Here is a 21,450-nt window from a genome sequence, read left to right as displayed (position 1 = left end):
ATCAAATATGGTAACATACATAAAAGAACTTTTTAAGTTGTAAATTGATTTCAAAAAAAGTTTGAAGTTAAGAGAAAACTTAGTAATTTAATATTTTACTTCCAAAGCATTAAAAAAATCTCATTATTTTAATTTAAAAGACAGGAATTATGAAGAGCAAAAACAATATTATTTTATATTTTGAATACTAAACATCATAGAGCTAGGTTTCTTCAAAATTATAAAAATCACTTTGTTTTTGATAAAAATTTGAAAACTTAAAAATTTTATTTGGAAAAAAAGCTTGAATAGAAATTTTGCTTTTTAAAGGTTTATGAGATTAAAAAGGTAAAAAGAATAGGTATTTGTTTATGACTAATCTTGAAATTTTATGTATAATTTTCAATGTCATTTAAACAGCAAGCATTCATAAAGGAGAATTTACAAAAATACTCCAATTTCTCCTAAATGATCAAAAGATACAGAGGGCCACAATACTTTATGTAATAATACCAAGAACATAGCAAGTTTAGTTTGAAACCAAGTCTTGCAATCGTTGACTGCACTTGGCACAAACATGTTTTCCTCTAATAAGCATTAAGCATTTCCCACTACCTCTTTCTTTCTGAGTTCAGACACTGAATAAGTTTCCCGGAAACCTTGCTTTTATTTCTGAGTGCCCCTTTGCCTTTCCCATGAGAAGACAAAGCTACTAGACAGACTAGGAGATATTCCTCCAGCTATGATTTTCATCTCAAAGGAAATTTAAGAGAGGACAGGAGGCTTAATGCAAAAACCTCTGGAATCCCTTGTTTTGGAGTCCATATGGAGGCGGAATTTGCATCTGGTTGGAATCATCTAAATGTGACCCTGTAGGAGGAAGCTGACTTTGCAAGGTTCAGCTACGGTTCAGTGATTCTCCTCAGAATCAACTGCTATGAAATCACTGGTTATTACGTAAAACATATTGCAACTGAAGCAGTGATGAGTTGCAATATATTTTATTGCATAATGCCATATAATATGTTTATGGAGAAAACTTAGGTAAACTTGCTCAATGCAGTTAGACATATAATATGTTTCTGGAGAAAACTTAGGTAAACTTGCTCAATGCAGTTAAAAAAATCAGTGAAAAATTTTCCATCTAGCTTAAAAAAAAAAATAGGTGCTTATTATAGGAAACTTGGTTTTCAGTTGGAGGTAGTCCCATTGGTGTATTTTTGCTATTGTTCCCCTTGCCCTTGGAGTCAAATTGACAAAAACACATCTGAGACCAAGTCCAGAAGCTTAGTGCCTTTGTTTTCTTCTATGCATTTTGTTGTTTCAGGTTTTACAACCAAGTCTTCAATCTATTTTGAGTTAATTTTTGTGCCTGGTGTCAGATAGAGTCTAGTTTCACCCTTTTGCGTGTGGCTGCCCAGTTTTCCCAGCACCCTTTATGGAAGAGGTTTTCCTTTCTTCATTGTATGTTTTTGGCTCCTTTGTTGTCAATGAGTTGCCCAGATATGTGTGGGTTTAATTGTAGACTCTCACTTGTGTTCCATTGGTCTGTGTGTCTGTTCTTCTGACAATACCATCCTGTTTTGATTATTACATTTTTGTAGTTTGAAGTCAAGGAGTGGTATACTGCCAGCTTTGTTCTTCTCAGAATTGCTTTGACTAAGTTTTTAAAAAATAATTTTTATTTATTTATTTATTTTGTGGTGCAATAGAAATTTGAGGATTTTTTTTTAATTTCTATGAAAAATGCCATTAGGATTTTGATAGGGATTGCATTGAATCTGTAGATTGCTTTAGGTTATATGAACATTTTAGCAATGTAAATTTTTCTAACACATGAACATGGAATATTTTTCCATTTTTTTGTATATTTTGCAATTCTTTCAATGTCATAATTTTTAGTGTATAGGTCCTCTACCTCTTTTGGTTGATTACTAGGTATTTTATTCTTTTTGACAACATGAATAGATCTTGAGGATATTATGTTAGGTGAAATAAGTCAGAAGGAAAAAGGACAAAGACCGAGTGATTTTACTCATGTGGAATATGAAACATAAAAGTAACTAGCAAACTAACAAAACAAACTCAGAGATACAGACAATAGAATGGTGGTTACCAGAAAGGAATGTGGGTAGAGGGAGGGAGAATTGGGTAAAGGGCGGGGGTTAGAGGGGGGATACAGAAGGAAACCAGACTTTGGGTGGTGAGCATGCAGTAGAATACATAGCATGAATGATAATTTATACACACACAAAATGAAATTTATATAATGTTACCTAAGTAAATTTAATTTTTAAAAAAAAGGAAATTTGGGAAGTACAGAACAAGAAAAAGGAAAACATAAAAAATCACTAGTATCCTGTCAACCAGAGGTTAACCTATGTATATTTATATGCTAAGTCGAGTTCAAATTCAAGTTTTGAATCCTGCTTCTTTTTCACTTAACAGTAGTGTATTGTGAGCATGTTTTCATGTCATTAAATATTTTTTATTTATAGTTAGGCTGAAATTGTCAGCTTCCGAGGACTAAGCCACCAGCAGCAAAGAAGCAAAGTTAGTACGAAGAAAGTGATTTCCTCCACTGTAGAACCTGTCTCTCTCTCATGAGCACACAACTATCTTTCCTGATATGCAATGCCAGCTGGCGTCAAGTCTCGGCTGGATGCCATGCTGCGGCTCTTTTTTCTAACCCGGGGGCCTCACTGCAATGGATAAGTGAGTGCAAACGTTCACACAGATGTTTCAAGCCGGTTCCTTCCATGAAGGCTGCCTCAGTATTAAAGTGAATGGAGTTCACAATGTTACTTAGTTGACTCAACATTTATCATTTGAGCGAGCGGGTATTTCCAAGACACAAAGATACCGGAAAGGAAGAAGGGATCTGGTCATCTGAATCTGGCTTCCCGAAGCTGAGGCCAAATTATCTCAGACTTACCAACAAGCCAAATACTCATTTTCCTCTGAGGTGAACACCAGCACGTGGAGAATGCTATTTTCTGGTAAGCGTAAAGAGGTCCCCATTTTTCTTAACCATTTCCAATATTGTGAATGGAATCTTAAACAAACAAACAAACAAACAAACACAACTAAATTCAGCCAGAGCAAAAAATCTACACATACTCTGGGCATTTGTGCCAAAGTATTTGAAACTGCTCTGTGTAATAAAAACACCCCTGGCCATCTTATTTTCTTGTGTTAGTGATATGTTCCTACAAAATGTATTTTATTCATTTAAGAGGCCTACCTGGTTAGGTTGTGAACTGACCAGCTTTCTCACTTCTAGTGTTGTGTGATTTTCAGAAGACGGTGCCACATCTTTTCTGTACATCAGCACGTCTGTAACAGCTCCAGAACTCTCCTCGGGAGTGCCCACGAAAGTCATTTTTACACGCCCGTCACACGCATGCCCAGCACAACTACTCAGCAGCAGGTGAAATTTCTGTTGCTTATTCGTATAGTGGCAATCGCTAATAAAAACAGAACCTGAAAACAAATATGTCTGAAATTTATGTCTATGTACGAAAGCAGGAAATGGGAGGCATCTTAGGGGGAAAAAAAAGATGAAAAGGAACAAAGAACTATTCTTTATTTTTTATTTTATTTATCTTTATTGTTGAGAGAACTATTTTTTAAAAGTGCAAAGGAAAATATTTCTGTTGTTTTTTTTTTTTGATTGAGAACAAGGCAGTTGTTGAAGTTTAAAATGAATCTTTGTCAATGAACCGTGTGGAATTCAGGATCAGGCAAACAGGCTGGGGGTGTTGGAGTGCCCACCTGGAGTGAGAGACCTAACAAATGATATTTATTTAAAAAAATATATATTTTATTGATTTATTACGGAGTGGAAGGTAGGGGGATAGAGAATTAGAAACATCGATTAGCTGCCTCCTACACACTCCCCTACTGGGGATGTCCCCGCAACCAAGGTACATGCCCTTGACCATAATTGAACCCAGGACCTTCCAGTCCACAGGCCGATGCTCTGTCCACTGAGCCAAACCGGTTTCGGCACAAATGATATTTAAACGATATAGTTGTATTCTGTAGTTAAGATAGCGAACATATTGGCAACATTCAACTGGGCCCCATCGTAAAGAAATGTAAAGATGGACCGTGGAATCAAGTTGTACCATTTATTGCCCATGTGATCTGGAGCAAGATACATAAGCTCTCTGTGTCTCAATTTCCTCCTCTACAAAAAGAGATAACAGTGGTATCTCCCGCATAATTGTTGGGGTGGTTAAGTGAGGAAATGCATATGAAATGCAATAAATGGCACAGGGGACGTGCTCAATAAATGGCAGGCCAGTGTGCCTATTATTGAGTTACTAGAGGCCTGTGCATGAAATTCGTGCAAGAGTAGGTCCTCGGAGGTGCTGCGGCCCTCGGCCCTCGAAGCCCTGGCTCTGTCTGGAAGGTCGTCCGGAAGTTCATCCGAAAGGACGTCTGGACAGTCATTCCACTGTTTGGCTGTTCGGTCAATTTGCATATTATGCTTTTATTACTATAGATTATTATGACTTGGTAAGATGAAGGCATCTGAGACCAGCTGAAGGACAGAACAGCATTGTGACCCTGTGTCTTAAAAAGCTCCAATGACCCTGGAATTTTCCACCAGGTACTTAGCTCTGGTCAGATATTTTTCTCTCGATGTCAGCAGTCCATCATGAAAATGACTTATTATACAAGGACTCAGGGAAGAGGCTTATGAAGGGTCAGAAAGGTGGAGAAGTGAGCAGTTGGTGGAGGGCTGGGGCTGGGGCTGGGGAGTGAGCATCACAGAGCTGGCTGGTCAGCGCCTCTCTCCCTGGCCCGGGCAGAAGAGCAAACAGTTCTCTGTGTGGAGAAGCCAGGGGACCGTTAGGGACACATTGCTGATGTTAAGGACCATTAAACATTGAAATGTCGTATGTTTTTATAAAGACTTCCACTCTCATCTCACCGAGGACCTCTCCGACCATCCTGTTTATTTATTTATTAAAAAAAATATATTTTATTGATTTTTTACAGAGAGGAAGGGAGAGAGATAGAGTTAGAAACATGGATGAGAGAGAAACATCAATCAGCTGCCTCTTGCACGCCCCCTACTGGGGATGTGCCTGCAACCAAGGTATATGCCCTTGACCTGACTCGAACTTGGGACCCTTTAGTCTGCAGACCGACGCTCTATCCACTGAGCCAAACCGGTTTTGACGTGACCACCCTGTTTAAATAGGCACCCCTCCTAAGCTTCCTATCCCTCTCCCTTGCTCTATTTCCCTTTCAGTAATTAGCACACCAGAACATACTATATTACTAAATTATCATGTTATCTGCTTATCCCAACAATGGATGTGAACTCATGAGAGCAGATTACTTTACTTTTGTGGTTACTGTTCACTGCTGTCTCCCTAGAGCCTAGCACAGAGCTCAATAAATATTATAGCATTCAACAAATACTTGTGGAATGAGAAAAGAAAGGGTAAATTCTCCTCTGAAGGCATTGGTGGTGTGGTAAGCAGATGACTTCAGAAGGCATTTCTGAAGTGTCTGATTGTTCAGTGTATGCACAAGGAATAAAGTACCATTAACAGTTCGATTTGAGAATTCTGAAACTCAACATCTGTGATGCAAAGAGGAGGAAGGGTTAAAGGGAAAAAAACTCCAGAAGGCAAAAGTCCAAATAGCCATGCTGTATTGAGCGTCTACTGTATTTCAAGGACTATACAGCTTTTTTTTTTCTTCTTTATAAAACCTCTCTAAGATAGGTATCATTTATACCCATTTTCCAGATGGGAAGATCAGAGCCTCCTCCTGGCTCCTAAGGGGAGCTTGGATTTGAATCTTGCTTTGCCTGAGTCCAAACGGGTGCTTTCTCTAAAATTTCAGATCGTCTCTGGGGACAAGGTTCCCTGCTCCCTCTGAGTGGGGATCTGTTATTTTGAAAGATGACAAGCGAGCACTGGCTGGGCTTTCCCTTATAACTGAAACCTCCGCAGCCCCCGCCAGGAGCAGGTGTGCTGAGCTGCAGTTACCCTGTGATGTTTGTGCCCAAACCGAAGATCCCTATCAAGGCAACGGGTGAGACATGACTGCGAGAGGCAGCAGTCATGGCCTTCTCCCTCTTCTTTTTTAAACAACCCAGAATTCCTGCCTCCGAGCACACGGGGGCTGCTTTGCCGGAGTCCCCCAGGGGAGTTGGTGTGCTTGACCCAACGATGCTGCTCTTCCCTCACGTTTCAAACTCCTCTTCTGGATTTGCTCTCGGAGCCCGAGGCACGTTCTTCTGAATTTCTTCAGTGAGAGCAAACCTCTGCCCTTCCCCGCTGGATTTGATCTGGGGAGACAGCTCCTGGGAGCGACATCCAGTGACTAAGGTGGGTGACCACGACCCGGTTCGATGAGATTTGGAGCCAGGACCAAGTTGTGCATAGAATGCAGGGACACTGATTTTCTTGTGCAGCTTGTTATGTCGGAAGGATCTTGTCAGAAAGTTCTAGAAATGCTCTGACTAGAGTCTGTCACGTTGGAAAAGTGCACCAAACACCAAGGGGGCTGGCCATTTGGCTCCGTGAGCTGTGCTTAGAGGGAAAGGAAGAGCCGGGCCTTCACTGCAGAGCCGCGGCCCGAACGACGCCTTCGGGCGCTGCTGTCCTCTGCAGTCAGAGCTGCCTCGTGATGAATGACAGCTCTGTCATCACACGGGCCAGGATGTAGATGTTTGCCGGGCATACCCAGGGACACGGGCACATAAAATGGCAGTTGGGAGTCCTGAGAACCTAACGTTCACTGAAACAAAAAGCGGTATGCTATGTTACGTTAAAACAGCTACAGAGAAAAGAGAGGGTGAGAACGGCAGAGAGGGAAATGATGTTTTCACGGTTATGGCCAGAAGAGGAAGCTAGAAGAGGTTCGAAACGATACCCTCCTCTGCTTGGGGGAGGCCACTGCTCGCCATGAATTGAAATGAAACGTATCAGGAGGACATCAGCCATGCGGTTTCTGGCCTGTGGCATTTCTAAGATATCTGGACATTTAGAATCTTAAAGGCTACTTTATGTGAACTTTTTTTTTTTTATACACCGATGTATTATCTATCAGGATTAAGCGCTTCCTTGCATGAAGAGCTAACGTTTTACAACGCCTGTCATGCAATCCCTCAACCCGAAGGCATGCACATTGGGTTTAATAGGGCTGCTCATCACTTAGTCGGGAGGGGCGGGGGGTAAACACCATTACAGTCTGGCCAAATGCTCTGGGTTTGAAGCTCAAAGCCCTCAGATGAGGCTTTCGTACGTATTTTCCATCTTCAGAACCCACGGATACATTTTATTTCATTAGCGAGCATGGCACAGATGAGGGTCTGTGTAAACATTAAAAACTACCCACTAGAGATAAGAGATCAACCGAAGGACTTGTATACGTGCATATAAGTACAACTAATGGACACAAAACTCTGGGGAGGGAGGGTATGTACGGGAGGGGGGGCATTGGTATATGTACAAAAATAATAATTTAATAAAAAAATATATTTAAAAAAATAAAATAAAAACTACCCACTAAATCTAAACCAGTTCAGTTACTGAGCTGATAGTCAGAAGGGAGGCACTGACTAACCCAGGGGAGAACGAGCTTCGTGAAGGACTGATACGGGGAGGTTTGCAGGAGTCACTCTTCATTACAGTTCCCGTTGTCATTAAGAGTTCCCTCCGGTCTAAAGGGCAGGGCATCTGTGTACTGAGCAAGAGTACCACTTAAGCGTAAGTGCAGATACACACACAGTTGTCCTACGATTTCAAAACCCTCAGTAAAGAAGGTCCTTGTTTTTAGGAGGCTGTTAAAGAGAAATGAGCTGTTCTGCTGTCTAAGAGGACATGTCACACAAAGGTGTTTTGAGAAAGCGAGTCTCTACCTGGAGGGGATTGTGTTTGCCTGGGAATCTCAGAGGAGGGGCCCTGGGCAGAGAGAAACAGACCCAGGGCCTCGGGGCTCCGGCTGCCTCTCCCTCCCCACAGTGAGCTCTCTCCCCGGAGAAGAGTCAGGACAGACGGACAGGGGGAGTGTTTGTTTTGCTTTCCATAGGCTATAGAGTTTTATTTAACCAGTTAAGGTCTCTTTGGTTGTAAAGCAGACTGAAAAATGTTTACATTCTGGACAGGTGGCTCAATTGGTTGGAGCGTCAAGGTGGTGGGTTTGATTTCCAGTCAGGGCACATACCTAGGCTGTGGGTTGGATTCCTGATCGGTGCTAATGGGAGGCAACTGATTAATGTTTCTCTCACACAGATGTTTCTCTCTCTCTGTCTCTCTCTCTCTCTCAAAATCAATAAAAAACACATCCTCAGGAAAGGATGAATGAAAAACAATGTTTACCCCATAGGGCTATTGTGGCTATTGTGAAGATCAGCTGAGAGAGTCCATCTATCATTTAGCAAGTGGTTGATGAGTGACTATTTAGGGCAGGGGTCTTCAAACTTTTTAAAGTGGGGGCCAGATCACGGTCCCTCAGAGAGCTGGAGGGCCGGACTATATGAACTACTAATCCCTACTGTAACACTTTGGCTGCTCTCACTGCCCAAAAAACCTGGCGGGCCGGATCAGACTCCCCTGGGGGCTGCATGTGGCCCGCGGGCCGTAGTTTGAAGACGCCTGATTTAGGGTCTGAGATGCACCAGTGAGCAAGGCCAGGCCCTGGGCCTGGAGGGTCTCCCAGTTGGACTGTTGGGCGAGCACTCATAGGGGCGGTGGGAGCCCTGGGGAGGGTGTGGCCAAGGAAGGCTTCCGGGAATGTGGCTTGCAGCCAGGTCTGGTTCCTGCTGTGAACTCCACACCTGAAGTTTCCTTCCTCCCTTCCCGGCACCCCGGATTCCTCAGGCTTCTCCCCGCCTTCGTCTCAGGCTGGACTGTGCAGCATCAGAACGGGCACAACGAGACGTTTGGGTTTGTGTGTGTGTGCGTGTGCATGTGCGTGTGTGTGTGTGTGTGTGTGTGTGTGTGCGCGTGTGTGTGCAAGCCTGTAGTGTGTGCACTTACTTAAAGTCATTGGCTTCTTCCCCTCACCATTACTCCTGTCTGTTAAATGGGCAAGGGGGAGGGAGCGAGGGAGAGAGAGAAAGAAAGAGGCAAAAAGAGAGATTGCCACAAAAGGGAGAAAGTGGAGAGCTAGCTGCCCCTAACCCTCTCCCACCTCCACCAAGAAAAGACTCCCTGAGCTCAGATCACATGCGAAGAGAACTTCCTCACCGTCAGGAGCAGGAGGAGGCACACAGCCTGACTCTATGCGAACATCTAAAAGTACAGTTATGCCGAGACTGGTTTGGCTCAGTGGACAGAGCATCCGCCTGCGGAATGAAAGGTTCCCGGGTTTGATTCCGGTCAAGGGCATGTGCCTTGGTTGCGGGCACATCCCCAGTGGGGATTGTACAGGAGGCAGCTGATCGATATTTCTCTCTCATCGATGTTTCTAGCTCTCTATCCCTCTCCCTTCCTCTCTGTAAAAAAAATAAAAATAAAAATAAAAATCAATAAAATATATTTAAAAAAATTAAAATACAGTTATGTGCTCAGAGAGCAAGTCCATCGGGAGAGGATGGGTGGTCCTTGGGGAGCCAAGGGGGGCTTGCAGGCAGACGGGGCCCTGCCCTTCTCACTGCCATGTGATGGTGGGAGTGCTTGGGCCTGCGATCACACTCTACCTGTCCTGACAACCTCCTCCCAGTCCTGCCCCGCATATGCAGGACCTCCTGTGGGGGAAACATGTAAGGCCCCAGGCCCTGAACGTGTGAGCAGTGCTGGGGGGGCCTCTCCCTTTGATTCTGCCAAGGAGGAGGGGCTGTGGGCCCAGGCAAGGCCCTGGCCCCACTCCTCTGTGCCCTCACGGGACTGGGGCGGAAGAGGGAGATGGGGGGCATCAGAAAGGCCCGGATCTCTTGCTGGAAGTACAATCAACTTTGAACCCTTTGAAGCCCCACTTCTTTCAGAAGCTTCAGTGAGGAAACTCTTCTATCCTGGAATTTCTGGGCAGGTGGCTCAGTTGGTGTGCAGTCACTCTTCGTCTCTGCATTAATTCGTCTCTGCATTAAATTGAAAGGGCTAGGACGCTGCGTTAATCCCCAAGCACACCCTCCCCTGCCTCCTCCCAGGAATTCCTCTATAAATCGACTCCTTTGTGAGATGAAACCGGCCTACCCTGAGGGAGAATGTAAGGGACCACCCCCAAGACTGGGCACTGGCTGTGTTTGGTCTAAGGATGGTGTCCCCTCAGCGGTGATGTCCTCTCTGTGAGAATTCCGGTGCCAAGTTTCTCTCTAGTCTCAGCACCGGGAAGCCAGGAAGAGCTCACCGTCCTGAGCATTACACTCTCCCTACCCCTGGGCCTCAGTGTTTGCCGCTTCATGCCGTTGCTTAAAAGCTCAGGAACCGCAAGGCATGTGTTTTCGCCCTTGGTTTTAGCTTAAAATTTTTTTTGGTCTTTATTTCCTTGGGCTTTATCTTTTCAAAAATTTTGTTTTATGTTACCAACATGTATGTTATTTGTAGTAGCAACCTTCAGTCTCTTGATGATCAAAACGAGGTAAAACAAGTATCCTCCCGCACTATGTTCTGCTTGCCTTAAATATCAGGATGGTGAGCTGGCTTTTCAAAGAGAATTTTCTAGAAGATAAGGTGCTCATCAGAGGACTCCCAAGATCTCACCTGGCAGATTTGAGTTCTTCCTGCACAGGAACAAGTTGAGACGGGCTCATGTCAGAGTCTCTTATGGGCCTAGTGACTGTGTGTCCATCTCTGAGAATGCTCAGCCTGGGCTGTTTATTCTGCCACCTCTGCATGCCAGACGCATTCATCCCCTTCACTCCTTTGAACAACCCAAGCTCTTTCCTACCTCAGGGCCTTTGCACATGCTGCTGGCTCTGCTTGGACTCTTTCCTTCTACTCTCCCTAGTCTCCTCTTCCTCATCATCAGAGGGTAGCAACATTTTAGAATAATTGAAGGAGTTTGTATTGATGTCTAGGCGCCAACCCAGACAAACTAAAATCTCAAGGGTAAGGGTTGGGGGGTGGGTGGGTTAGGTATTGGTATTTTTAAAGCTTCTCAGGAGATTTTAATTTTTAGCTGGGGCTGAGAGTCGTAGCTGTAGGTCTCAGCTTAATTGTCAGTTGCTCCAAGAGGCCCTCCTTGGCCATCTCTAGGATGTAGATTTAGTCTTGCTCTCTAGCTCAGCTTTCTCCGATTCCTTTGTACTAGTTACTACAAGGTATGGTTACCGTGTTTATTAGAATGCTTTCATTTATCTTACCCGCTCTAGGACATAGGTACCGTGAGGACAGGGAGTATGTCTGTCTTGGTCTTGGTGCTTCTCTTCAGTGCCCAGCGGCAGGCACAGAAAAGGGTGAATGCATGGAGGGCTGCTTAAGCTCTTGGTATGGCTGAGTCCGTCCACTCTGCCCCAAATTATTATTTGGTAGTTATTCATAAAGCAAAGCAAAGCAAAGCATCCGCCTACTGCTTTCCCTCCATAGCATGCTCATCAAGCTGACTCGAGTTCCAAGGTGCTTTCTGCTAAGCCTAAATTAACCACGGCCCGTCAGAAGAGTGGACTTTTTAATTTCTTTTTTCTGCCTTATTTCACTTCCTTAAGGAATCATCTTGGTTTTTCACTCTTCCTTTCTTGCTTTATGTGGGTGATTTTGCTGGTGGGAAATGGGGGGACAGGGCAGAAAAAATGGTCCCGGGAGAGTTGATGTATGAAACACAAACCCAGCCATGCGGTACGGTCTCATTCTGCCTCTTTCTTATCTGGGGAAGTTTTCAAATTGTCATGGAGAGAAACGCACGTGCACACACCCTGTAACCCACACGAATGAAACCCCTTCTTCGGAGAAGCGGGTAACAGGAAACTGACTTCGGCACAGGAACTTGCTAACCTCTTTTGTCACATTCAGACGGTTCCTGCTGCCCCAGTCACCACGCACCCTCCACCCAACCGTCTTGGGTTGGGATTTTTACCAGCCCAGCGCTTACTTTGTTAGTCCTTCCACGGTGAATCAGTCGCAGTCTTGGGGAGGAAGGAAAAGGTTGATCGCAGAAGGAAATCCTCACAGTGAAAGGGCCTGCCTGCTTTTGTTTTTCCTTACCTGCCCCAAACAGCGCTGACTTCCGGAGTCAGTCATTTTGGTATCAAGAAATGTCTTTGGCTTCTACAGCAGGTAAGACTCTTGCTTCTTTAAAAATATTCCTTCAGTGTCAAAAGAAATCTTTCTAATTTTATTTAGCTTTTACTCTAAGCTAAACACAGTGATTACCCTGTTCTCCCTGATGTAAAATATGGAATGACTATGGGGAAAGGCGTGTTGCTTTGATGTACAATTACCACCCCCCACCCCACCCCGAAGTCCTAACAAGATGCATGTAGCTTTTGAAACATTAAATATTGTAATCGTTGGCTTTTGGTAATTGGGTAGTTTAGTATAGTTTCAGATGGGTACTAGCCTTATTGGGATGATGACTTCATTAGCTATAGGATGTCTATATTGTATCCCTGAAACAAATATAATATTGTATGTCAACCGTAATTGAAAAATGAAAAAGGGTAGTTGAAATACCAGCCTACATCTGACGAAATAAATCTAAAGATTTCCTAAATGGTTCAAATATGAGTTTTAAAATTTTCTAATTCAGAAAAGAAACAGAACCAAAATCCAGGTGATGTAGGTTTGGATCTGGAATTCCAGGCTTTTTCGTGTACTGCCAATGCTGAAGTCCTCTTTCTAAAAATTGTATATGATGTATACATATATATTTTTAAATTAAATTAATTTTTGAGGAGACATGCTGTGAAGTGCCCATCAGTAGCCTGGGTTATAAATAAATAAAGTTTGGAAAATCACTGGTTTTAGATGCTTTATTAAATGAAAACTGCCATCAAAGTAAACAACAAGTAGTCAATAATCCATTGTAAATTCTAAGCAGGTGTTGTGGAGGATGTACGCGAAATATAAAGAGTATAGAAATTCTGGAAGGACCTTATTACTGTATTCACAAGCAGTGTAAGAAGTAAAATTTAGGAAGAGTCTGAGATGGGAATTAGTGATGAATGCGATGGCAGAGGCTGTACGAATTATAGGAGTTCTGAGAAGGGAGTTTGAACTGGACTAGTCTGGAAGATTCGGGCCTTGGGAAGACAGAAGATTTGAGTGGAAGGAGAAGGTTAGTGCACCCTGGGAGGACTGTGGAGGCAAAGGCTCAAAAGTGAGGCTGACGAGCAGATGACCAGAGGCCCTGAGGAGACTGGCCCGAGAAAGGCAGAGAGTCTGTTTTACACCTTGGCCGGAAGTGAGCTTGGGAAGTTAATGTGAGGGCAGGTTATGGAGGACCTTACAGGCTGTTGAGAAGAACAGACTCCATTCAGTCACTGTCTTCTCATGTCCTTAGGCGTCTCGTTCTGGGCTTTCTCAGTTCTAACAATTCCGAGCAAGGGGAAGCCTGGAGGTGCTTGCTGCTTCACCCTTGGGACTGATTTATGCCCCGGGTCCCCCACTGGCCCTCTGCTGTCTTCCTTTAGTTCGCCATTGATGTGGAGAAAGGGTTGTGTGGCTTGGGGTGCTTGTGAGACCTCCATTTCTGGTTACTACTTCTTAAGAGACCCTTCACTCAGCTGGTAACTAAAGTAGCCTTCCTCTGGGGAGGACAAGCTGGCTGGCTGATGACAAGCAAATCTCTATTCTTCAAAAGCCTGTTCAAAAATCCCAGGAGCTATGCGATTTCCTTTGCATGTCTGAGTGAGAGTTCCTGCTGCTCTTTCCCTCATGATTTGGAGCACTTTCCTCCCGGACTATGAAATGCCCGTGAACACACAGCAACAAAAATACAGGACAGCGAGTAAGAACTCAGACTTTGGAGCCAGATTGCGTTGTGCCGAAGGCCGGCGCTGTTGGTTCTGAGCGATGGGACACTCGGACTCATTAGGACTGGACTTCTCCAGTCCTCAGACGAAAAAATCTGTTAAGTAGTTGTAATAATAACTGAAAATACCTGCTTCAGAGGGTTGTTTTAGGGATAAAATAAAAATATGCAAAGCATCTAGCCTAGCGCCTGGCATAAAATTAACTCTCAATAAATGTAGCTAGTGTGATTCTAATTAAGGACCTGACTGGGGACATTCGAATGATGTGGTCCCTAGTCTGGGAATAAGGTATCTGTAAAGTATATGGGGCGGATGGGCAGAGGCTGGGAATTAACATTTTTTGAGTAACAGGTATGAAATAGGCACAGCCACGGGGGTGGGGAACCTTTTTTTCTGCCAAGGGCCATTTGGATATTTATGTCATCATTTGTGGGCCATACAAAATTATCAGCTTAACAAGTAGCCTGCTATATTTGGTCAAACATTTGATTAACTCACCCCTAATGCTCTGGCAGGGCCAGATCAAATGATTTTGAGAGCCGTATTTAGCCCTCGGGCCGGCCGGACAGTCCCCACCCCTGGTTGATAGGGGTATGAAAAAGAGAAAGGATTAGAAACTGGCATGTTAAGCCTTTCCATATCAGACCCTCAGACATTCAGACACTCTCTGAGTGACTGCGTGCTCTTTCGGGCATCTGCATCGCCGAGTCTCTCCGAGTCTCTCCGAATACAATGGGTGGAATCCCACAGGCGCTTGGAATAGAGGCACCGAGGACTCTTCCACCTTGCTCAGCCTAGGTTAAATTATTTAATCTTATTATGTTTTAATTTTAATGCCAGCAAGGCATAGCTAAAAATCCATTCCTATTTGAGAGTTGGGACCATTTTGCAATAAGTGCCCAAGGTGCCCATTTAGGTTCTAGATGCTTGGGGTCTGGGTGAAAGCCAAGACTAAGAAGCACCCTGCTTTCCCGTCTCACTCTCCAGATGAGAAGTTGTTTTGGGTTAAAAGTGCAAATATGGCCTGTCTGTTCATTATGCAGGAGATTCTCAATTATACGTTACTTTAGTCAAATAGTAATATCGTTTTCCTTCCAGAGCCCCACTGATAACATAAGAGAGGGAACTTGGGGGCTTTGTGCATGGGATGAGGTGGACCCAAGTCAGGATGGTGCCCAAGTGGAGCATGCTGGAAGGCAGTAAGGCAGTATTGGGTGTTGGGGTTGTCAGTGAGAGATGAACGGTGAATAGATGGGGGGGGGGGGGGGGGGGAGGAGGGGGGAAGAATGCCAGAAAAAAGGCTACTCCAGGTTCTTTAATCATTTGACTCTTGTAGCTGCTTAAATACCCTGAACAACTTCTTGATGCTTTGTATAAGTAGATATCATTCTGTCCCCCTGATGTAGACAGCTGTTCAGAGACGATTTGCTTTGTCTGGTTCTGGCCCAGAAAAGTCATTCCTAAAACCACTTGGGGGGCTTTTAAAAAATAGAAATTCTCACCGAAACTGGTTTGACTCAGTGGATAGACTCTATCCGATAGAGCACATGTGTCAAACACAAGGCCCGCGGGCCAAATCCAGCCCGCCAGGCCTTGCAATGTGGCCCGCACCGCGCTGTCATCACTGCACTCCGCTGTCAGTTTATGACATTGTCAGTTTATGACTGTTCAGTAAACCATTCGGCCCGCGATTTAGGCTGGATTTTAGATTTTGGCCCCTTCTCTGATTGAGTTCGACACCCCTACGATAGAACGTCAGCCTGCAGCCTGAAGGGTCCTAGGTTTGATTCCGGTTAAGGGCATGTACCTTGGTTGCGGGCACATCCCCAGTAGGGAGTGTGCAGGAGGCAGCTGATCGATGATTCTCTCTCATTGATGTTTCTAACTATCTCTCTCTCTTCCTCTCTGTAAAAAATCAATAAGATATATTAAAAAAAAATAAAAAATAACAATTCTCATGTATCACAACCGGCCCTGGAGTGGGGCCCTGGAATCCGAGTGATAACAAACACAAACCCTTTCTCCTAGGTGACTAGGAGGCAGCTGTGCCACACACAGAGGAACGGTTGGCAGCCATTAACCCAGAACTCTCCTGACCGGGCCTCACGCTCCATGATGGTAAGTCCAGTAAGGGCTGAGACACGGCAAAGTGATCTTCCCTCTATTGTGATTTATTCAAAAGTATTTTCCTTTGTTTTGAATTGGTTTCTTAGGAAAGTCCCTGGGAGTGGGGTGACTGAGCCAAGGGTATGGGCATGGGTAAAGGTTTTGTCAGCCATATTTACATTTTAGCACACATAGGTAGGGAGCGCTAACGGAATTCTAAAGTGTTCACTAGTTTCAGATGTAAATGAAATCATACGGTACTTGTCTTTCTCTACTGGCTTATTTCACTTAGCATAATACTCTCCAGGGCCATCCATGCTGTCCCAAAAGGTAAGGTGTCCTTCTTTTTAATGGCCAAGCAGTGCTCCATTGTGTAAATGTACCACAGGTGTTTTTTATCCATTCATCTGCTGATGGGCACTGAGGCTGCTTCCAGTACCCCTGAAATGGACATAACTTTATTAACCAATGTCACCCCAACACATTTAATGAAAATATCCTAAGGTGTTTTATGCATATAGAGGCTCTTTGTAATTACCCAGAGAGGGCCCAAAGAAAGGAATTCACTTTAAAAAATGGTGAAGGTGTCAAGTCACCCTCCCAGTTTCTCTTTTCCAGTGAAACAGAATAGGAGTGCATCACTTTGGGGAGAGAACTGCAGAGCGTTACCGAGTGCTCTGTTGTTTCTTGGAGCGTTAGTGGCAGGCTTCTTATCGCTTACACTTAGCTTCTGGTAAACCGAAGTCAGCAGTGACCTCTTCCCCATTTCATAGAAAAGAATACCCAGGAAGAGGGTGGTTAGGTAACATGTAACACGGCTCTCATCACTTTTGCCATGAGAACTACGTATCGTATGTTATCCATTCAGCCATTGTTCGGGTTAATACATGACTGAGTCATCTTTATAGGTGACCCCGTGGAAAAATGCTAGTGAGAGGAATGCATGAGGGGAGGACTGTCCAAACTGGGGGAGGGTGGCCCAGGCAGGCCTCTTCTCTATCTTTTATTTGCATTATGTTTTATTCGTTTTGTATTTACATAGTCTGCTACCCTAAAAGCATGGTTATTGTTTGCGACACAGAGGGAATAAGGTGACTATTCAGTGACTTCAATAGAAAAAGAGAAAGGAAAGACATGCTCTTGCAAAATATCAAAGTGAGGTATCGGCAGTGATGCACAGGAGCCTGCCTGTACTTGTTTGTAATAGTTGATTGTAAAATTTTCAGAAAATTTGCAAGCTGGTTGTTCAATACATCCACCATGTAAGTTAAATTATATAACTTCGTTAAATAAGTTATGTTAAAAATAAACGTGGTAGCCCTGGTTGGTGTGGCTCAGTTGATTACACCGAAAGGATGGTTATGGGTTCGGTTCCTGGTCAGGGTATATACGTAGGTTGCAGGTTTGATCCCTGGTGGGAGAAAGTATGGGAAGGCAACCAATTGATATTTCTCTTTCTCTCTCTCTCCTTTCCCTTCTTTCTAAAATCAATAAGCACATCTTTGAATGAGGATTAAAAAAAAAAAAAGATAAAGGTAATAAGGACTCAAAACTCACTACTTCCTAATTCTTTACTACCTTTTGCTGTTATCTATGTTCTTAATTTGCTCCAATTTAGTTGTAGGGTAGAAATATTATATAATGGTATTAAGAGCATCTCTTTCCAATTTTGCATTCAGTGATGTAATGTTAGTAGCTTGAAATTGGTCATGGTAGAAATGTCTACACTATGGAAATTGGCAAACACTTTTTTTTTTGGAGTTCCTATTAAACATTTATCAGCATACCATCAAGGAATCTGATAAAATGCAAATACAGTATGGCAACTTGGCAGTATGTGTCAAGACCCATTAAAATATCATATGCTTTGATCCATTAAGTCTATCTCTGGGAATTTACTCTAAATAAATAATTCAAAGAAGGAGAAAATAACATGTGTGAACACATTCAGTGTGTTATCATTTATAACAGCAGAATATGAGAGTAACCTAAAGTGTTGAGATTCTGGGAGCATTAATTTCATGGAATACTTTGTAGTAACGAAAGGTCATCATTACAGTAGTCAGGAAAATATATCTGATATGGTGTTGCATTAGAAAATTAGGGTTAAAATTTCACTTACATTCTGGTTTCGTTGTGAATGAGGATTAAATGCGAGGATAAAAAAATGAAAGCATTTGGTGTGTTAGAATGGTAAAATAGTAGAGTTTTGTTTTTACTTCATTTATAATAGTAGTAGTTATTTATTGTGTGCTTGTGTATAAGTGATCTGAATGAGTTTTAATAATTAGGAGGAAAGCTACAAGTTTTGTGGACCAGATGGGGGCCCTGCCTTTGACAAGCGAATCTGTTCTGTGTGTGAATCCCTGGGCAAGGCGGAGTGGAGAGAGTCTGGGTCCAGGCGCCTGGGGCGACAGATGCTAAGGGGGTTGGTTTCTTGAGGGTAGCTCAGGAAAGAGGAGGAGGTGACTAGTTGGATGCTGAGGATTTGCCATGGTGGACTGCAGAGGCTGAGAAATAGCTCACAGAGCTACTGGCTGGGAGAGAGAGAGAGAGAGAGGGAGAGAGAGAGAGAGAGAGAGAGAGAGAGAGAAAGAGAGAGGGAGGGAGGGAGGGAGGGAGGGAGGGAGGGAGGGAGAGAGAGAGAGAGAGAGAGAGAGAGAGAGAGAGAGAGAGAGAGAGGAGAAGGGGAGGGGGAGGGAAGGGGGAAGAGAGAAACATTTCTTAGGAAAAGACAGGGGGATGCCGATCTTAGAGACGAGCAAGATGAATATGAAAATAGTTTCACGTAGATCCGAAAACAATAGGGCTCAGACCAGAGAGGAAATGGTTGCTTTAAATCATGAGCTCTCAGACTGTAGTGTGTTTTAAACTCCTCTGGCTGGAAGGGCAGGGGGTTGGAAGATGAGGGCGGGCATGTTAACAAATGCAGTTCCCTGGGTTCCACCTCCAGGGACTCTGATCCCATTGGGGTGGGAGTTGTCAGGAATTAACGTTGTTAACAAGTCCTCCCACCCCGGAACGATTCTGATACAGATGGTCAGCAGGTCACACTGTGAGAAGCACCGAAGGTAGTAGTTTCATGTCACTCATGCCACCAAATTCCCTCACACAGGTACACCGGCCTTGGGACCACCCGAACAGGGTACTAAAGCGGGTAGCAATAGGGGAGAATCTAGGACCCACAGACATTCTAGTGCAGGCCCCGGGGAGGTGGTAATTAAGAATGAGGGACTTGAGAGGCCTATGCAGTGCTTTGGAGAGGAAAGGAAGTCTAATTGCTGAGGAAATACAGTTTATTATAGGGAACGTTAGCCCTGAAGGTAGTCAGAGCGATTGGAAAACTGCCATGACAACAATGCATCACAAAATAAACATAATGAAAGTAAAGGACGCGGCTGTGGCAGAGGCCCTGGTGCTGAGACACCGGCTTCAGGAGAACCTCAGATAGTAACGAGCTCTCCAACAGCCTTCTGTATTGGAAATTGTTCAACTGTACACTGAAGATGATCCTTTTACTTTAAAAAGATTTCCACATTCCCTATCACCAGGGTCACTCGTCTCTTGGGCTGTAGCATGACGAATCAAGGAGAAATAAACCGTTCCTTAGCCAGGGTCTGTTAGGGGGACAAGGGTCTGACGCCTTCCAGAAGCACCTGCTGACTGTCCTGTTCCCCATTTGGCAAGGTTGTTCACGAGCCGATGGATTCACACTTAGAGTAGTTTCCTAATCTCTTTTCTGGTCACAAATCCTTTTGAGAATCCGATGAGAACCAAAGACCTTCTCCTTGAGGAAAAGCACAAATACTGGAACATGCACGTTTATAATTTTCAGGGGTTTTGGGATCCTCCAGAACCCATCCACGGGCTCCAGCAGTCCAGAGGCCTCCGATTAGTAACTCCTGCAAGGAGGCTGTCAGCACACCCAGAGGCCGAGCAGAGGCTGAGAAAGTTCTGGCTGTTCTTGGTGTCGGATTCAGCTGCTAAGAGGAAGGCTGACTCTTCAATGGATGGCCAAGATGAGAACAAAGGGGCTGATGTTTTCTAGTGTCGGGTCATCACGTTGGGTAAACACGGGGGCTGTGTTAAGGCCTTGGTTCTGAATTCTCTTATGTTGAGCCAGGGTCAGGTCTCAAGATTCTCCTCGAATGGCTCATGTACTGTCCTGTGGTACCTGGATGGCACAGGACACACACACAGGCTGTAAATACCAGCCTGGCCACCTCCAGAGGGCAGCGTGGCCGGGGGCCGGCTGACCCCCTCAGCGAGTCCCGGAGACCCGCCAGGCTGATGGTAGGGGCGGAAGGCTTTTGATGGTAGAAGCGCTTGCTTCTGGGTGTAGAATGTAGGCTTTCCTATCTGAAGCTGAACATCTGCTTGGGCCCTGATGGCTTTGAAGATAGTCCTTTTCCTGTGCGGCCTTCAGACCACGGAAGCCCAGCTGGCTCTCTGCTGTTCGTGGGTACCCGCCTTGCAGGCTGGGAAACAGGGTGTTCTCAGCTGAAAGCTCACTCCTTGTCCATCTCCTGGCTACGTGGACGAGAGGGGCTCACGCGAGGTCTGATTTACCCCAGACCCATCTGCTGAAGTTAGCCAGTGCTGTGGACACCGAGAAGAGCCTGTTGCTCTGTCACAGTCCCGGAGCGGGGAGACAAAAGGATGAAACTGTACCCCATCATCAACCCTCCAGAGAAGGAGCAACTGACTGAATAGATTGCAAAATATGATTCAGGCTTCTCTTGGTCTGGCATAAGGCAAGAATCATAAATCTTTCTTTGAGGCAGAAAAGGAAAAATCCATAACAAATATACTCAAGTAATTAGAGCACCTCAGCTTCTACAACCATTTTAATTATTGTACGCCGGGACTGGGTCTCCTGCCAACTTCAAGTGAAAAATACATAGAATACATTCAATGTATTTCCCCATGCATTTTATTTATTTTTTAAATCCTTTTTATTGATTTTAGAGAGCGAGAGAGAGGAAGGGAGAGGGAGAGGGGGAGGGAGAGAGAGAAACATAGATATGAGAGTAAAACATTGATCGGTTGCTTCCCATATGCGCCCCAGCTGGGGATCGAAGCCACAACTTGGGTATGTGCCCTGACTGGGAGTCAAACCTGTGACCTTTTGGTGTACAGAATGATGCTCCAGCCAACTGCGCCACACCGACAAGGGCTTTTCCAATGCGTTTTAGGATTTATAGAATCCTCAGGTTCACAAAACGGAAGTATTCCATGGACACCGAAGGCCAGTCGCAAACTCTCCACCCCTCTTGTCCCCTGGAGACAGCGTCTCCTGCTTTGTCATTCCACAGAGTGACCGGGTCACTGGGCAGGGAACTGGCTGGCATGCATCTGTCCCTTGGTGCGTTTCCTTTCTTTCAGAGGGTCCTTTCTTTGGGGCCAGATCCCTACTTTTCCTTTGCTTTGAACATCCCACTGATGTTCTAGCCGCTGCCTTCCTGGGCACTTCTCAGTAAATA

The 21,450-nt window shown here is 44.5% G+C and overlaps 1 protein-coding gene across 3 annotated transcripts in view; it reads left to right on the top strand.

The window, feature by feature from the left end:
* Positions 1–5,966: 5,966 nt before the first annotated feature.
* The window catches only part of RHOH (ras homolog family member H), a 45,160-nt gene continuing 29,676 nt past the window's right edge, over positions 5,967–21,450 (top strand). Inside the window, exons 1-2 of one of the 3 annotated variants that reach the window (XM_084901370.1) lie at positions 5,967–6,335; positions 15,890–15,979. The gene's annotated coding sequence lies outside the window, so the exon portion shown is untranslated. Of the gene's footprint in view, positions 6,336–11,151; positions 12,165–15,889; positions 15,980–21,450 lie in introns of those variants that run through there. The other 2 variants (XM_084901369.1, XM_084901371.1) reach the window with 2 other exon arrangements.

This window comes from Pipistrellus hanaki (genome assembly GCF_964339955.1).
Source record: "Pipistrellus hanaki genome assembly, chromosome: 1".
Classification (NCBI taxonomy): Eukaryota; Metazoa; Chordata; class Mammalia; order Chiroptera; family Vespertilionidae; genus Pipistrellus; species Pipistrellus hanaki.
Note: the sequence above shows the minus strand (reverse complement) of the source record. Positions and strands in the feature narration are given on the sequence as shown.